The 13,175-nt window shown below is 34.3% G+C and overlaps 3 protein-coding genes across 4 annotated transcripts in view; all 3 read right to left on the minus strand.

Annotated features, from left to right (window-relative positions):
- The window catches only part of LOC127845103 (uncharacterized), a 365,628-nt gene that overhangs the window by 327,410 nt on the left and 25,043 nt on the right, over positions 1-13,175 (minus strand). Inside the window, exon 1 of one of the 2 annotated variants that reach the window (XM_052375809.1) lies at positions 10,333-10,427. The exons of the other annotated variant lie outside the window; for it this stretch is intronic. The gene's annotated coding sequence lies outside the window, so the exon portion shown is untranslated. Of the gene's footprint in view, positions 1-10,332; positions 10,428-13,175 lie in introns of those variants that run through there. 2 annotated transcript variants of the gene reach the window in all.
- Positions 1-13,175, minus strand: part of LOC127845106 (uncharacterized) — a 271,505-nt gene that overhangs the window by 178,604 nt on the left and 79,726 nt on the right. The gene's annotated exons all lie outside the window — the stretch shown is intronic.
- Positions 1-13,175, minus strand: part of LOC127845933 (uncharacterized) — a 165,771-nt gene that overhangs the window by 51,408 nt on the left and 101,188 nt on the right. The gene's annotated exons all lie outside the window — the stretch shown is intronic.

The raw sequence follows: 13,175 nt of genomic DNA on the forward strand, positions 1-13,175 counted from the left end.
CTATAAATGATTTCAACATGATATAATTATAAATCATGGCAGGCTAGGAAATGTGTATATATGAAGCAAAAATTAAAAATAGACAGTTCATTTTTTTCCCATTTACATGTATGTATATTTATCTATGTCAGGGCTCGACATTAACTTTTGAAGCCACTTGTCCAGTCGGACAAGTAGACCATAATTTCACTTGTCCTGACCAAAAAGCAACTTGTCCTGACCATTATATCTTTATTCTGCTCATTACTTTGCAAAATAATGAAATAATACAAAATGCTCAAATCATAAAGACTTGAATCGTTCAAATTACATGTTATTACATTTGTACTTGAATCGTTCATATTACATGTAAACATAATTGCAGGCAATTTTAATACAAAAAGAACTGACTTGAATAACAGGAAAACTCAAGATAATTGATTTTTAAACATTATACAAAGCCATAATACCTGACAAAAACTTGTTTGTTGACAACATCAAACAGAAAATGTTAAAAGTTATGTATATGTACAGTACTTAACTGATATTTAAAAAAACAAAATCATCCTATACATAGGGAGGACGTCACTACGTTAATTGTCTGTAAGATCGATGTGTACCGGTGTCGTAAAATGCATATTCTTTACACGGGAGAATATTCTAGTTATCTTGGCAAAGAAAAAAATGTTAAGGGTTGCTTCCCTTGTGAACAGTTCAGTGTAGTACATGTATCACATGGAACTATCGGAATATCTCGGGCTTCGACGATTAAACGTATACAAAATATTCTCGGAAAAATTGAGTGATATCTCCACAGAAATAATAGCTTTAAAGGCATTTTTTCTAAGTTATACAATTATAATGACCACTTGTCCTGTCGGACTAGCAAATTTCTTTATTTACTTGTCCGGACTAACAATTTGGTTGTCCCGGACAGTCGGACTACCTTTAATGTCGAGCCCTGTATGTAGACATCTTTTGTGGTAAACAGTTATGCAACATGTCGGAAAACGCCCAGGACAAATATATCGACATAATGATTTTTTCACTTATGTGGGTGTATGTTGGCTCCACTTCACACGATACAGTCATTGTAGTTTAATTGAAAAATGCATCTTACAATGTGAGATGAGTTCTGGGTTCAAGCCCCAGCAGTGGCCTATCAAGTGTGAAATACGGAGCCATTATCATTAAATATACACAGTTCTTTCTTTAAACAATACAATTAAATATAAGGAATAATGTTAAAGGGGCATTGCTGCTTAGCTATTTTTGACATTGAATAACAGGGTTTATATACACCTCAAGGATAAATGCTTCTAAATTTGTAAAAAAACAAACCAGTCGAAGAGTGCAGAATATTAAACATTTGCAACTTTCTGATGTCTAAAATGTCTTAAATGCCACTTTAAGTTGTTGTTTTTTTTGTACAAAATGACCCATTTTGTGCTGTCCATTATCGGTTAATGTTTTACGCTGTCAGGTCCAGAAGCGCTCATTCTGTAGCTTGTTTGGACCATAATCTATAATGCGACCAAGTTTCAGCAGATTCGGCCCAGTGGTTCTGATTTTATACCCTGTGCCTATTGAGTATAAGTACTATTACTCACTGATTTATGCATTATGAGCTCGGCTGTTTTCGGAAAAAAACCTCAGGTTTTGTCATAGCCAGCTCATTGTGTCATGTCGTGTCTTTTCGCCATCCGGCGTCTGCCATGCTAAAACCTTAACATGAACCCATTGTACCCACAATTTTTTTTCGTACCCATTTGTTTGTACCCAAATATTTTTCGTACCCAAATGTTTTTCGTACCCAAATGTTTTTTGTACCCATTGTTTTCGTACCAAATTTTTTTCGTACCCAATTTTCTTTTTTCGTACCCCAATTTTTTTTCGTACCCAATTTTTATTTATCGTACCCAAATTGTTTTCGTACCCACATGTTTTCGTACCCAATTTTTTTTTTGTACCCACTTTTTTCGTAACCACTTTTTTTGTACCCAAATTTTTTTGTACCCAATTTTTTTCCGTACCCAAATTTTTTTCGTACCCATTTTTTTTCTACCCAATTTTTTTTCGTACCCAAATTTTTTCGTACCCAATCTTTTTATTGCCATTTTTCTTCGTACCAAAATTTTTTTCGTACCCAACTGTTTTTGTACCCAAATTTTTTTATTCGTACCCATTTATTTTTTTCGTACCAAATTTTTTTGGTCGAAATAATCGGCTTTCAATTTGATTTGATCTTCCCACTCATTCCATCCCGCGAAACCCTTAAGGTGTCGCAACTCTGGTAATAAAAAGTAGCTAAGGCATACTGGTTTGCAAAATTGCGTCTGCATAGCCCACAAATAAAAAGTGGACATATGTGATTCCGGAAGAAGATAATTAACAATTACGGAAACAAAATATGAGAAACACAAAAACTGGAAGAAGATAATTAACAATTACGGAAACAAAATATGAGAAACACAAAAACTGGAAAGCGGAAATGGAAAGCCTAGAACATATGTAAATGGTTAATTCTTAGAAGGAAATTTGCAGATTGAAACATTTATAACTGTACGCAAGTGCTTTGAAACTTATTTGTTTTGAGGTGCAGCGCCATTATAAACCATTGCAAAAGCACGTGTTTGCAATTAAATGACTTTAATTAGGTTGTATATGCCCCGTCTTTGCATCGCTTTTCCGCGTTTTGACTGAACGAGCATGCGTAAAGATAGATCGCTAAGGAAAACGCTAACGACGAATAACATATTACAATTAAACAGCGTTTTTCATCGGATAAAAATGAATGCAAATCGCTAAACATCGTTGAAAACCGTTAAAGCAAAAACGAATATCAGTTTTTTTTTGCGGAACACAGACGGTTACCCTACAGTTACTTTCACGTCAGGATTTACATGAGTATTGTCCTGAATTTGAAATTAAAATTCCGTGCGCAGATCATATCTCCCTCATTATTGAAAGTATTCAAATAAAACTTAGAGACTCACACAGAGGAAGGTGTGCAAGTCACTGAAAGTAGACAATGCAAGTCAGTGCATAGTACATGGCTATCAACTCTTCAATCTGTATTATAAGAGTTATTGTACTTTGTTAATTGTTTGTATAGTCCATTTCTCACGTGCAACATAACTCGGCAAGGACTGCATTTTTAAGACATTCCTAGTACAAGATTGCGAGTCAATTTGTTACATAGTGTTTAACTTTTGCGCATATGTGGGCATATTTATCAAATTGAAGAATTAATTATATTTTTTAATATTATGTTTGATATATTGGAGAATTCAGCGATTAAAATTGAATGCAATTTTCGGAACGTTCCAGTAATGATCAGAAACACTTCAATGCCTTCATAGAACATATTCATAACTGATGTACTCGTTATATAGTATTCCGAAATAGATTTTGGTCTAGATAACAATTTTGCAAACAACAACATTCGGGGTAAACCTTGACAGCATTTACATCAAGTTATTATACGTTATGCGAAACTGGTAAAATATTGCGCTAAACATTTAGAAAAAACACTGACAAAATCCACTCGGGAAAAAATATAATCTAACACATTCATCATTTAAGAGGGTCGTTATTGTTAACAAGTTGTTTTATGGTTTCCCTTGTTTGAATAGATGCGAATATTAAAAAAACGGATACATCTGCAGGAATGATACTCTTACAACATTTGTGTTCATTCCCTCAAGTGTTAACAATATGCAGTTGTTTCAAACACAGTAATTTTATATAATTCCTTGACTTTAGATTTCGTAAAATCTGTTTTCACTTAAATAGGGATACATTTTGCTTATCCGCGATAGTTTTATTCTACTAGTAATAAGATCCTTCATACTGAAGCGTGTGTCAAGTTCTTACTTGATTTATAAATTTCTTGTTTAAATTGCCAACGTTTACATTATTAACGCAGTAAGATAAAGCTAGCATCCATTAAGCTTGACGCTTAGACTATGATTTCAAACTAGACATATTTGGTGCAGGTATTAATCGACCAATACACCTTTCAACTACACTGACCTGTCGTAATGCATGCAAATCTGCAATCAACAAAACCGTACCCGAACTCTCAAACTGTGTTTCAGACATTACATACCTAAACTGCAAACGACACACTATCAATGTTAATATGCAATCATATTAAAGATTGCGAACCTATTTGCCACATAGTAGCACAACGATATACAACACATTCATCATGTTAATTTCAGACTATTGTTTACGACTTCATTATTTTAAAAGAATTTGTAAATGTGTTAATAAGTATCATCAAGCGATTGAAACAAATTCATATGCGTGTCCACACTCCCGCACCACCGACGAGTTCTCAACAGCAACAATACGCACTCACGTCTGTGTGATATGTTAAAACTGGTTTAATGTGAATATTATTCTGGAAAAACTGTTGAACAGTTCATAGAACACTTAAAATAGAAGTGACTTTAATTTCCGCTTGTGGTTTAGCAAGGGCTGTCAATTAGAATTGTAGATACTTGCTACATAGTAAGATCTATAGCTATACATAAAACAAAATTGCCACATCCTTTATTTGAACTGCACTTAAGTATGTTCATTTAACATGTATCGTCAATATACTAAAATTCGAAGAAGTAGCAATTTTCCAAATTAATGTCCAATCGCTCATAGCCATTGAGGTTCACAATGACGTCATGAATAGTTTATGTTCTTTCAGATGTGAAAGTCTGTTTGTCAGCGCGTACTATTAATGGTCAATATAACTTTAATTCGTTGAAGTACCCTTGCCGCTTGGAAATATAATTATATGTTTATTGTATCCATTGTCACATGAAATTCATTTTCAACGACACTGAAACATATCTGCCAACTCATTCTGCTGATATCACCATTGAATGTGTAGATATTCTAGTGCTTCCGTATGAACATATTGAATAGTTTAAGTCAGCGTTTACAAAGTACAAAGCAGTTTTCTAAATTAACTATACTCTTTATTTTTATCGGATGTTTGTTTTATATTTTACCGTTATAAATTATTAATTATAATTGGTATTAAACAACTTATAATATAAATTATACTTAATTACATTTGCTACTTGTACATTGCGCCAGTCCAACTCTGCTGCGTTTAGATATTACATATTAATTCATAATGAAACAAAGTTTCACATTTCTTATTTCGGTTGCAAAGTTTAAAATTGTAAATGGTTTCTAATTTAAAACTTTAAAACAATAATGCGCGCAAAAAACAGAACTATGCACTTTTGTTATGTTATTGGGACAGCCCTCGTACATGAAAAGCTATCCGAAAATAACAGTGATTGTTTTCAAATTCATTGAACGCGTTACAAGTGAGTATATCCGTTTTGTAGCAAATATGAGTCGGTTAACAATTACTACAAGCAAAAAAATACTTTTAATGGGTTTATTAGATATAATTGCTAAGTGAATCTTTTACTGAAAAATAATCACTGTACAGCTCATTTCTTTGTAAGATATTGACTTAGCTAGATATATGTAATAAACCCGTTAAACGCATTATGGTGCAATGTTTTAAGAACTAATTATATAAATGTAAAGAAGTGAAACTCCAGCTGCTGGAGCAGTATTGAATTCTTATTATATACGATTAGTTGGTCCTTTATTTATGGCAAGTGACCGATTGCCAAAACAGTACAAAACAGTACAAATCGGCACAAAACAGCACAATACAAAACAACATAAACACAATAATTAAGCTGGGGTCACCGCCTTGGAACGGGGGTTTAAACCGGTTAAAGCATTGGGGTTAAAACCGGTTTTAGAGCGCTCAACCTCACACTTTGCCAAGCAATATTCATGATACATTGAAGTGTAAATAAAAGTTTACTTCATAGCATTGTAACTCAAATTAAACAATAATAAAAGGAAATTAAAACGCATTCAATTTAATTACCATTTAATTACTCATTGGTAGGAAAGATACCAGAGCAAGAGAGTGACAACTTTTTTAGGAACGATGAAATAAAACTACAAACAAGTGTCAACTACATTAATTCTTTTTAGAAAAAGATTTAAGAATATAGTGACAGTCATGTAGTAAATATTTTAGATCATCATCGCGGAAACATTGTAACTAACTTTTTGCACAACATTTCATTTCATTAAAGTGAAAATTATATAAACATGTCTCGTTGTGTTTTTTTTAAAGTTGCAATCGGTTGTCCTGGTAAACGTTGGGTGATTGGCATGCATGTAAGTATAAGATGGAAACGGGATCTGAAGGGAGTGAAAATGTGTGGTCAATGCAGGTCAGCTCAGTTCATGATACGATTTAAGATGACTGAGTATGTGTCTATATGCAATTTATTGGAGAAACTGGTTTGGGAATCAGATGCATTATTAGCTTGCAATTTGTTAAAATACCTAACTGATAACAAGAAATAAATACTTTATTTCTTATGAATTGTCATGTAAATGCTTCAACTAATTAGGGTATTACACAACTAATTTGTATAGCATAGCTAAAATCATACGTCTATTCATAATCTAAAATCGAATGTCTGATTCTAATGTAAAATTGAGTCGATTCTTAAAAAAGCATGCATGTTGTCGGGCATATTAAATAGTCCTCTAGCACTCCACACTAAACTTGGTTTTCCTATTTCTGTTATATCTTATTCTTTATTTGAATCGTTTAATATCATAAGAATTTGGACATGAAAATTACAATCGCAATTGTATTGTTCATGCCCAAGACATGTAGTGTGGTTTTCCAATTTAAAATACTACCACCATTTTATATTGCATGAAAATACCATGAAGTGCGCCACAGTTTCATGTTGTCTTACTTCATTTTGTCTCAATCAATTTGTTTTCTCTATAGACAATATTGCAAAACGAGAGTCAAGGTTAAAAAAATGCTCTTCTCACTTCATTTTATACCAAATCGTAGATGTTCGGTTCATTTCAAAGCGAGTAGTGTCGTTTGAAAGTGAAAAGATGGCGAAGTTCGATATTTTATATCATAGTCACACCAAAAGGGAAAGCATCATCAAAAATAATATTTTGTATTGTATTTGCACGTGAAAACCATGTGTTAAATGCCTGCTTCAACACCGACTCATCGATAGAGTTGTATCGGCTGTTTAAATATTATCCGAAAAGGGCGTTATATTCGAAACGAAGATGTTTTCAATTTTACAAGATAGACAATACAAGATTATCCCATTGCAATACCTTAGTAGAAAAAGCAGTAGCATATATGCTAACCATTTGGACACAATTACGGTAATAGGCGCATCGAATACATCACATATTGTACAATTTCTTATGATAAATCTAATTGGTTTATTATAATAAAGTTCCTCGTGTTCAGTGTTTGCTGAATTTGGTATAAGAGTGGTGCTTTTGGACCTCACCAAGTTCACCAAAATACATACACACTAGGGCTGTCACGATACGCCGTGAGCGTACCGCGGTATATCGTGGTACAGCAACACTGTATCGCGGTACGTACCGCGATATTTTACAGAATATGTATCTGTAAAGAAAACAGTTTACAAACTTTATTAAACACACTAATCAGAAAACACGGGTATCATAGTATGACTTGAAACTGTAAAAGAAACTGTAATAAACTTGATAGAAGTAGTCATTGTTATTGTTATTGTTATTCGCGTCTTTTTCTAAAATGTCCGCCATGTTGTTTACAATAGCTGTGACTACGACCTGTGTAAATCGAACGCTTGAAGGGCATGTTTAAAATGCGGAGTCAGCAGGCCCAGTATTGAAAATCCGTAGCGTTCTGATTCTTCCTCGACTTATTCATAATCTTAAGATAACATGATTTGGAAGTGCCATGCTTTGAACGATCGATATTCTAAAGAAAGAAAATAAGAAATAGAGTAAACATCTTTTGGATAATTATGAACTTATTTGCAAAGGAAATCTAACCCAAATTCAAAAAAGGTACGGACCCATACATTGCCGTATTTTAAACGTGAAAGTTAAACATCTACCAGTGGAAGCGCTTGCTTGACCTGGATATTAACGGATTATTTATTTAGCCCTTTTGAATCGCTTCTACAGTTTTCAAAACGATATCTATATCAAAATAATTATGTAATGTATTTATATATTTGCTAATATAATATTAAAAAAAACCGTAGGCAACGCCGTACCGCGGTGCGATTTTTTTCACGACATGCACCGCGATATACCGGTGAATCGTGACAGCCCTAATACACACGAACTGCAATTGCCTCTTTAACAGCTAGTTTCAAGAACGAGATACTACAAGTACTGAAGTCACCTACTTCATGTTTACGCCTCGTGACTAAAACGTACATAACGTACATTAAGCACGTGAAAGTGTCGATATTGGTGATGCTATTGCCTTTCAGATTATGTTTGCAATATTTGTAATTAGTATTAAAATTGGAGACCATATAATTAATCGGTAAAACATTGTTTTGCAGTTTACATTTTCAGTTTTTTATTTTTTTTAGTCAATCCAAAGGTTCATGCTAATGAACGACACAAGATTGGCAGACTTGTCATAAACATATATTATATTTCAATATGTGATGTTAATAAAGCTACGTGAGTATGTAGGGTTGATCACATAATTTGCTTACATACTTGTTTTAATTCAACATATGGCGGTATCTATTTAAATGCGCACAAATCGCGATCAGAACCACTATCAATTTGACACTTACTACACACAACACTGAGCATGCGCATTATTGGAAAATAAATATATTCAGTTAAGGCGACCATCGTTCGCTTGAGTGTATACTTCAGAGTATTGTAGATATTTCGAGTACTGCGAAGTATCCTTTACTCTTCATAGTGGAAACCGGATTCGTCGATTGAGAATGTTCACGTTCAAACCAAGAGGAGACTAACATGTTGTTTCGTATACTTCGGAGTAGTGTACATATTTTTGATTACGTGAAAATCTCTTCTTGTATTACCTTGTAATCAAGATTCGTTTGTTTAAACATGTATATTACCAATAAAAATCATGTTGTGACATAAGAAAAGGCTATTATAGTATCACAAAAGAATCGAATATAAAAAAGCTACGTTTTAATTTACTTTCAATATTGTCACTGTTGCTGGCTTGGGTTTAATTGTTAATTTTTAGTTACACAAAAAGTTCGTGCTAATGAACGACACAAGATTGGCAGATTTGTCATAAACATACATTATATTTCAATATGTGATGTAAATAAAGCTACGTGAGAATGTTGGTTTGATCACATAATTTGATTACAAATTAGTTTTAATTCAACATGGATGTATTTATTAAATGCACATAAATGGCGACCAAAACCATTATCAATTTGGCATTTACAACACACACCACTGAGCAAGCGGAATTATCTATCTATCTATCTATCTATCTATCTATCTATCTATCTATCTATCTATCTATCTATCTATCTATCTATCTATCTATCTATCTATCTATCTATCTATCTATCTATCTATCTATCTATCTATCTATCTATCTATCCTATCTATCTATCTATCTATCTATCTATCTATCTATCTATCTATCTATCTATCTATCTATCTATCTATCTATCTTAAATAATTTTAATAAGCGTGCTCAGTTCATATACACTCTTTCTTCTTTTATAATAATGGCTATGTTCAATACTGATACATTATGGCCATGCGTGGGGGGGTTAAAAAGAATTAGATTGATAGGTTTCCCGAGTTACTCAATCCACTCAAGAAAATCCTATCAACAGTGATAAAAAAAGGTGCAAAACCTAACACCTTAAGCCCTTAAGACTTAAATATATACATATACAACTGTATATGTGGTGAAAATATTAGTAGAGTTAAAAACAGGATAAAGCAGAATCATGTGATCTATGGAAGGAACACTGATTTAAATCCGGGGATTGTATCAGCGCTGACTACATAAAATGGAAGTGTGTTCCACTGTACAACTGTACAACACTCGTAATTTAAAATCAACCCCCCACCCTGTTTTAAAAATAAAATATCAGCTTTATCACACGAGCTTCAGACGTGACTGTGTGTCATTGAGACACCAAACAACTCAATTATTTTGACCGAATCTATTTAACCTAGAGCAAGCGTCTTATTAAAATAATTTGAAATTTAATAACATATTAATGTACAGTTTCACCTAAACAGTCAATTAAAAATGATTCAAAGTGTAAGCTGACAATATTTACAACATAGTTGGATTCGCACACATCGATAATTATATAAAAATAGAAATTCGGAAATAGCATTTAAATAAGCGATTTAAGATTTGGCATTTCATATAAATACCAGCGTAACTTTGATAGACACAACAATGATCATGCATTATATAATTAAAGAGCTACTTACATTGTTGGTTAAAGTTTCGCAACTTATTCCAGAAGTTCTAACATGGCCGCCATAACCTGCATGAATTTTGCATAGTGGGAAACTACCGTGCTGCCTCACGCATGGGCAACCATTGTGTCACACCGGTCTTACTGACAATAACGTAGTGACGTCACCATCTATGTATAGAATTCATGGGCAACTACATTATACTATCCATTCATATCGAGTTATCAAAGCAACCACGTGTCGATCGCCTTACACCTATTTATAGAATTGGAGTGCGTCCATATACCATATATGGTATTATAATCTATATACCATATATGGTATTATAATCTTAAAGCTTATTTTGTGTGACGACACATCCGGGATGGTAAGTTCTGTTTTATAAATTAGTTAAAGTGTTTCAAGTAAGCGACATGCCTGCACACTCCAACCTCTTCATGGAAGATGTGTTTCTTCTCATAAGTAAGGAAGATTTAATACGGTAGGTCTATTCATAATGTTATATTGTTAAGTGCAAGTAAGTGATGACCCAAAATAAGGTCAGCCAGCACAACAGGCCGCCAAAAGGAAATCTGATTGCACTATGCCGGAACCGGACGATATATTTTGTTTGTAAGAAATGGGTCATAATTGCAGAATAGCCATTTAAAGGTTATAACGCACGTCATTGTACGTCTCACTGAAGCCCAACCTAATAAAAATCCCGGCCCGAGTCAGCCGTACTAGCAGCCAACATGAGGTCTACTTGCACTAAGTCGCTACTGTGGGCTGTTAAATAGAGAATTACAGGTTACTGCCTGATCTTTTTGTAATATATCAGGCAAGGCTTAGAATAATATAACGGCGAGGCTTGCCGAGCCGTTATTTTATTCGTGCCGAGCCTGATATATTACAAAAAGATCAGGCAGTAACCTGTTTTTCTGTTTATCATACCTCTTCGTCCCCGATTTTAAAGAAATAACATTTAAAAATAACGCTAAAAAGCTACAGTTTTAGCGGGAAAGAATATGACTTTTGTCGTATGACGTGTTAATAATGACACGAGCACGCGCGCTTAATATTTGTAAAAAATGGTGTTTTGCTGTTTGTGTTGCATTTTGTGTTTAGAATATATTACATCTTGGTATCAAATTGTTTGTCTTGTTAAATCTGATTTGATTTTTACTTAAATGATTACTTTATAGTTAATTCCGAGTAATATGACCATTCTCCCCATATGACTGATATAAGAACTTCCTGTTGACCATGATATAAAAAATATATCAGGCAACGTTATATCAGGCAGATATCAATGCGGTGGTATGATAAATATGCATACCCATTCACAAAAAATAACTCACACGACATTATGTCACCCACCCTGATTCAAACCCCGGCCCGTAACTATGTCATCTGTACAGGAAAAGGATGGGAGGTAACTGTGCAGCAGGTCGCTACCTGGGCAACATATTTTTAAGAAAGGAGCCTATGAAAGTGCATACCTATGCACTGGAAATAACGCACACGGCATGAATGTATGTCTTGCTTACAATCACCCTTATTAAAACCCAGACTCGCATGTACGTCAACCAGACAAATTGGCGAAGTATGGTGTACGAACAAATTAAATCCTTTGCCCGAGGACTGCGTTCAGCAGGTCGCTTCTGGGGTTTAACTCTTGGTTCTCAAACGGATTATTAAAATGGAAAACCCATTGAACAATGGAAACATCCTTAATTAAAATCCTTGCCCGAAACAAGGATAGTCTGACAGTATGTCAACGGGTGGTCTGTGAGCACTAGGCTCCCAACAGGGAAACAATATTGTTATGTAGACTAGTGCCATTTAAATGGCATTCGCATTGACTGGAAATAACGATTTCGGCATGTATGTCCGACTGCCACCCAGCCTTATTTTAACCAAGTCCAAGAATTACGTCATTAAGACAGGTGGCCGACAGTGTGCGTGCACTTGCTCGCTACAGAGGGATAGCTCTTACTTGTTAGAAAGGGGCTATTAAAGGTACATACCCATTCACAGAAAATAACATTCACGGCACACGTGAACGTTTCCCCGACGCCAACATTAATTAAAACCCCGACTGTACACTAGGTCAGTGTTAGAGGCAACCGACGGGAGGTTTTCATTCACCACTTCCTAACGGGAATGTTCTCTTGTTTGTAAGAAAGGGACCAACACATGTGAATACTTATCTACTTATATTGACTCACTCGGCACGTGTGTACGTTTCCCTGCATCCCAGCCTATTTGAAATTTGCAGACATTATAGACGAACCACCAAGCTGTTATGCATTTTTAAACAGCAAAATTAAAATTCAACTGCTAATACGACCGTATGAAGAGTTATCAAGCATTGTGTTTTACATGAGTGTTGCGTTTCTAATCCAGCAATTCGGCTGCTGGCATTTATTTATTGATTAAAATCGTATATGATGAAAAACGTATATCAGCTCACAGGTAAACGACACTTGTTTCCTTACATAACACACATGTAAATTATACGTGTAGTTAGGAGCGTAATTTTGCTTGCTCAAAAAATATGCGGTTTATTCAGCTTTGATGTGTTCAACGAAAATCACAATTTAAACACGATTTGTATGGAAACTTAATTGTACAAATATATGTTGGTGCATCAACAACCGACAACCGCCATTCCACTACTAGTGTCATCGTATCGTTAAAAACAATGTCATCTCGACTAGCCTCGTTTTTCTTGCCACGAAACCCGATTGTGGATATGAAATAGCTTTGCTTTATTATAACTATAAATAAAGAAAGGTCTGACACAATGAATTTCACAGTTCGTTGAATGTAATTATGTTATCTGGATGCTGTCAGCCTACTAAGTTATGATT

The sequence above is a fragment of the Dreissena polymorpha genome, chromosome 9 (genome assembly GCF_020536995.1).
Source record: "Dreissena polymorpha isolate Duluth1 chromosome 9, UMN_Dpol_1.0, whole genome shotgun sequence".
Classification (NCBI taxonomy): domain Eukaryota; kingdom Metazoa; phylum Mollusca; class Bivalvia; order Myida; family Dreissenidae; genus Dreissena; species Dreissena polymorpha.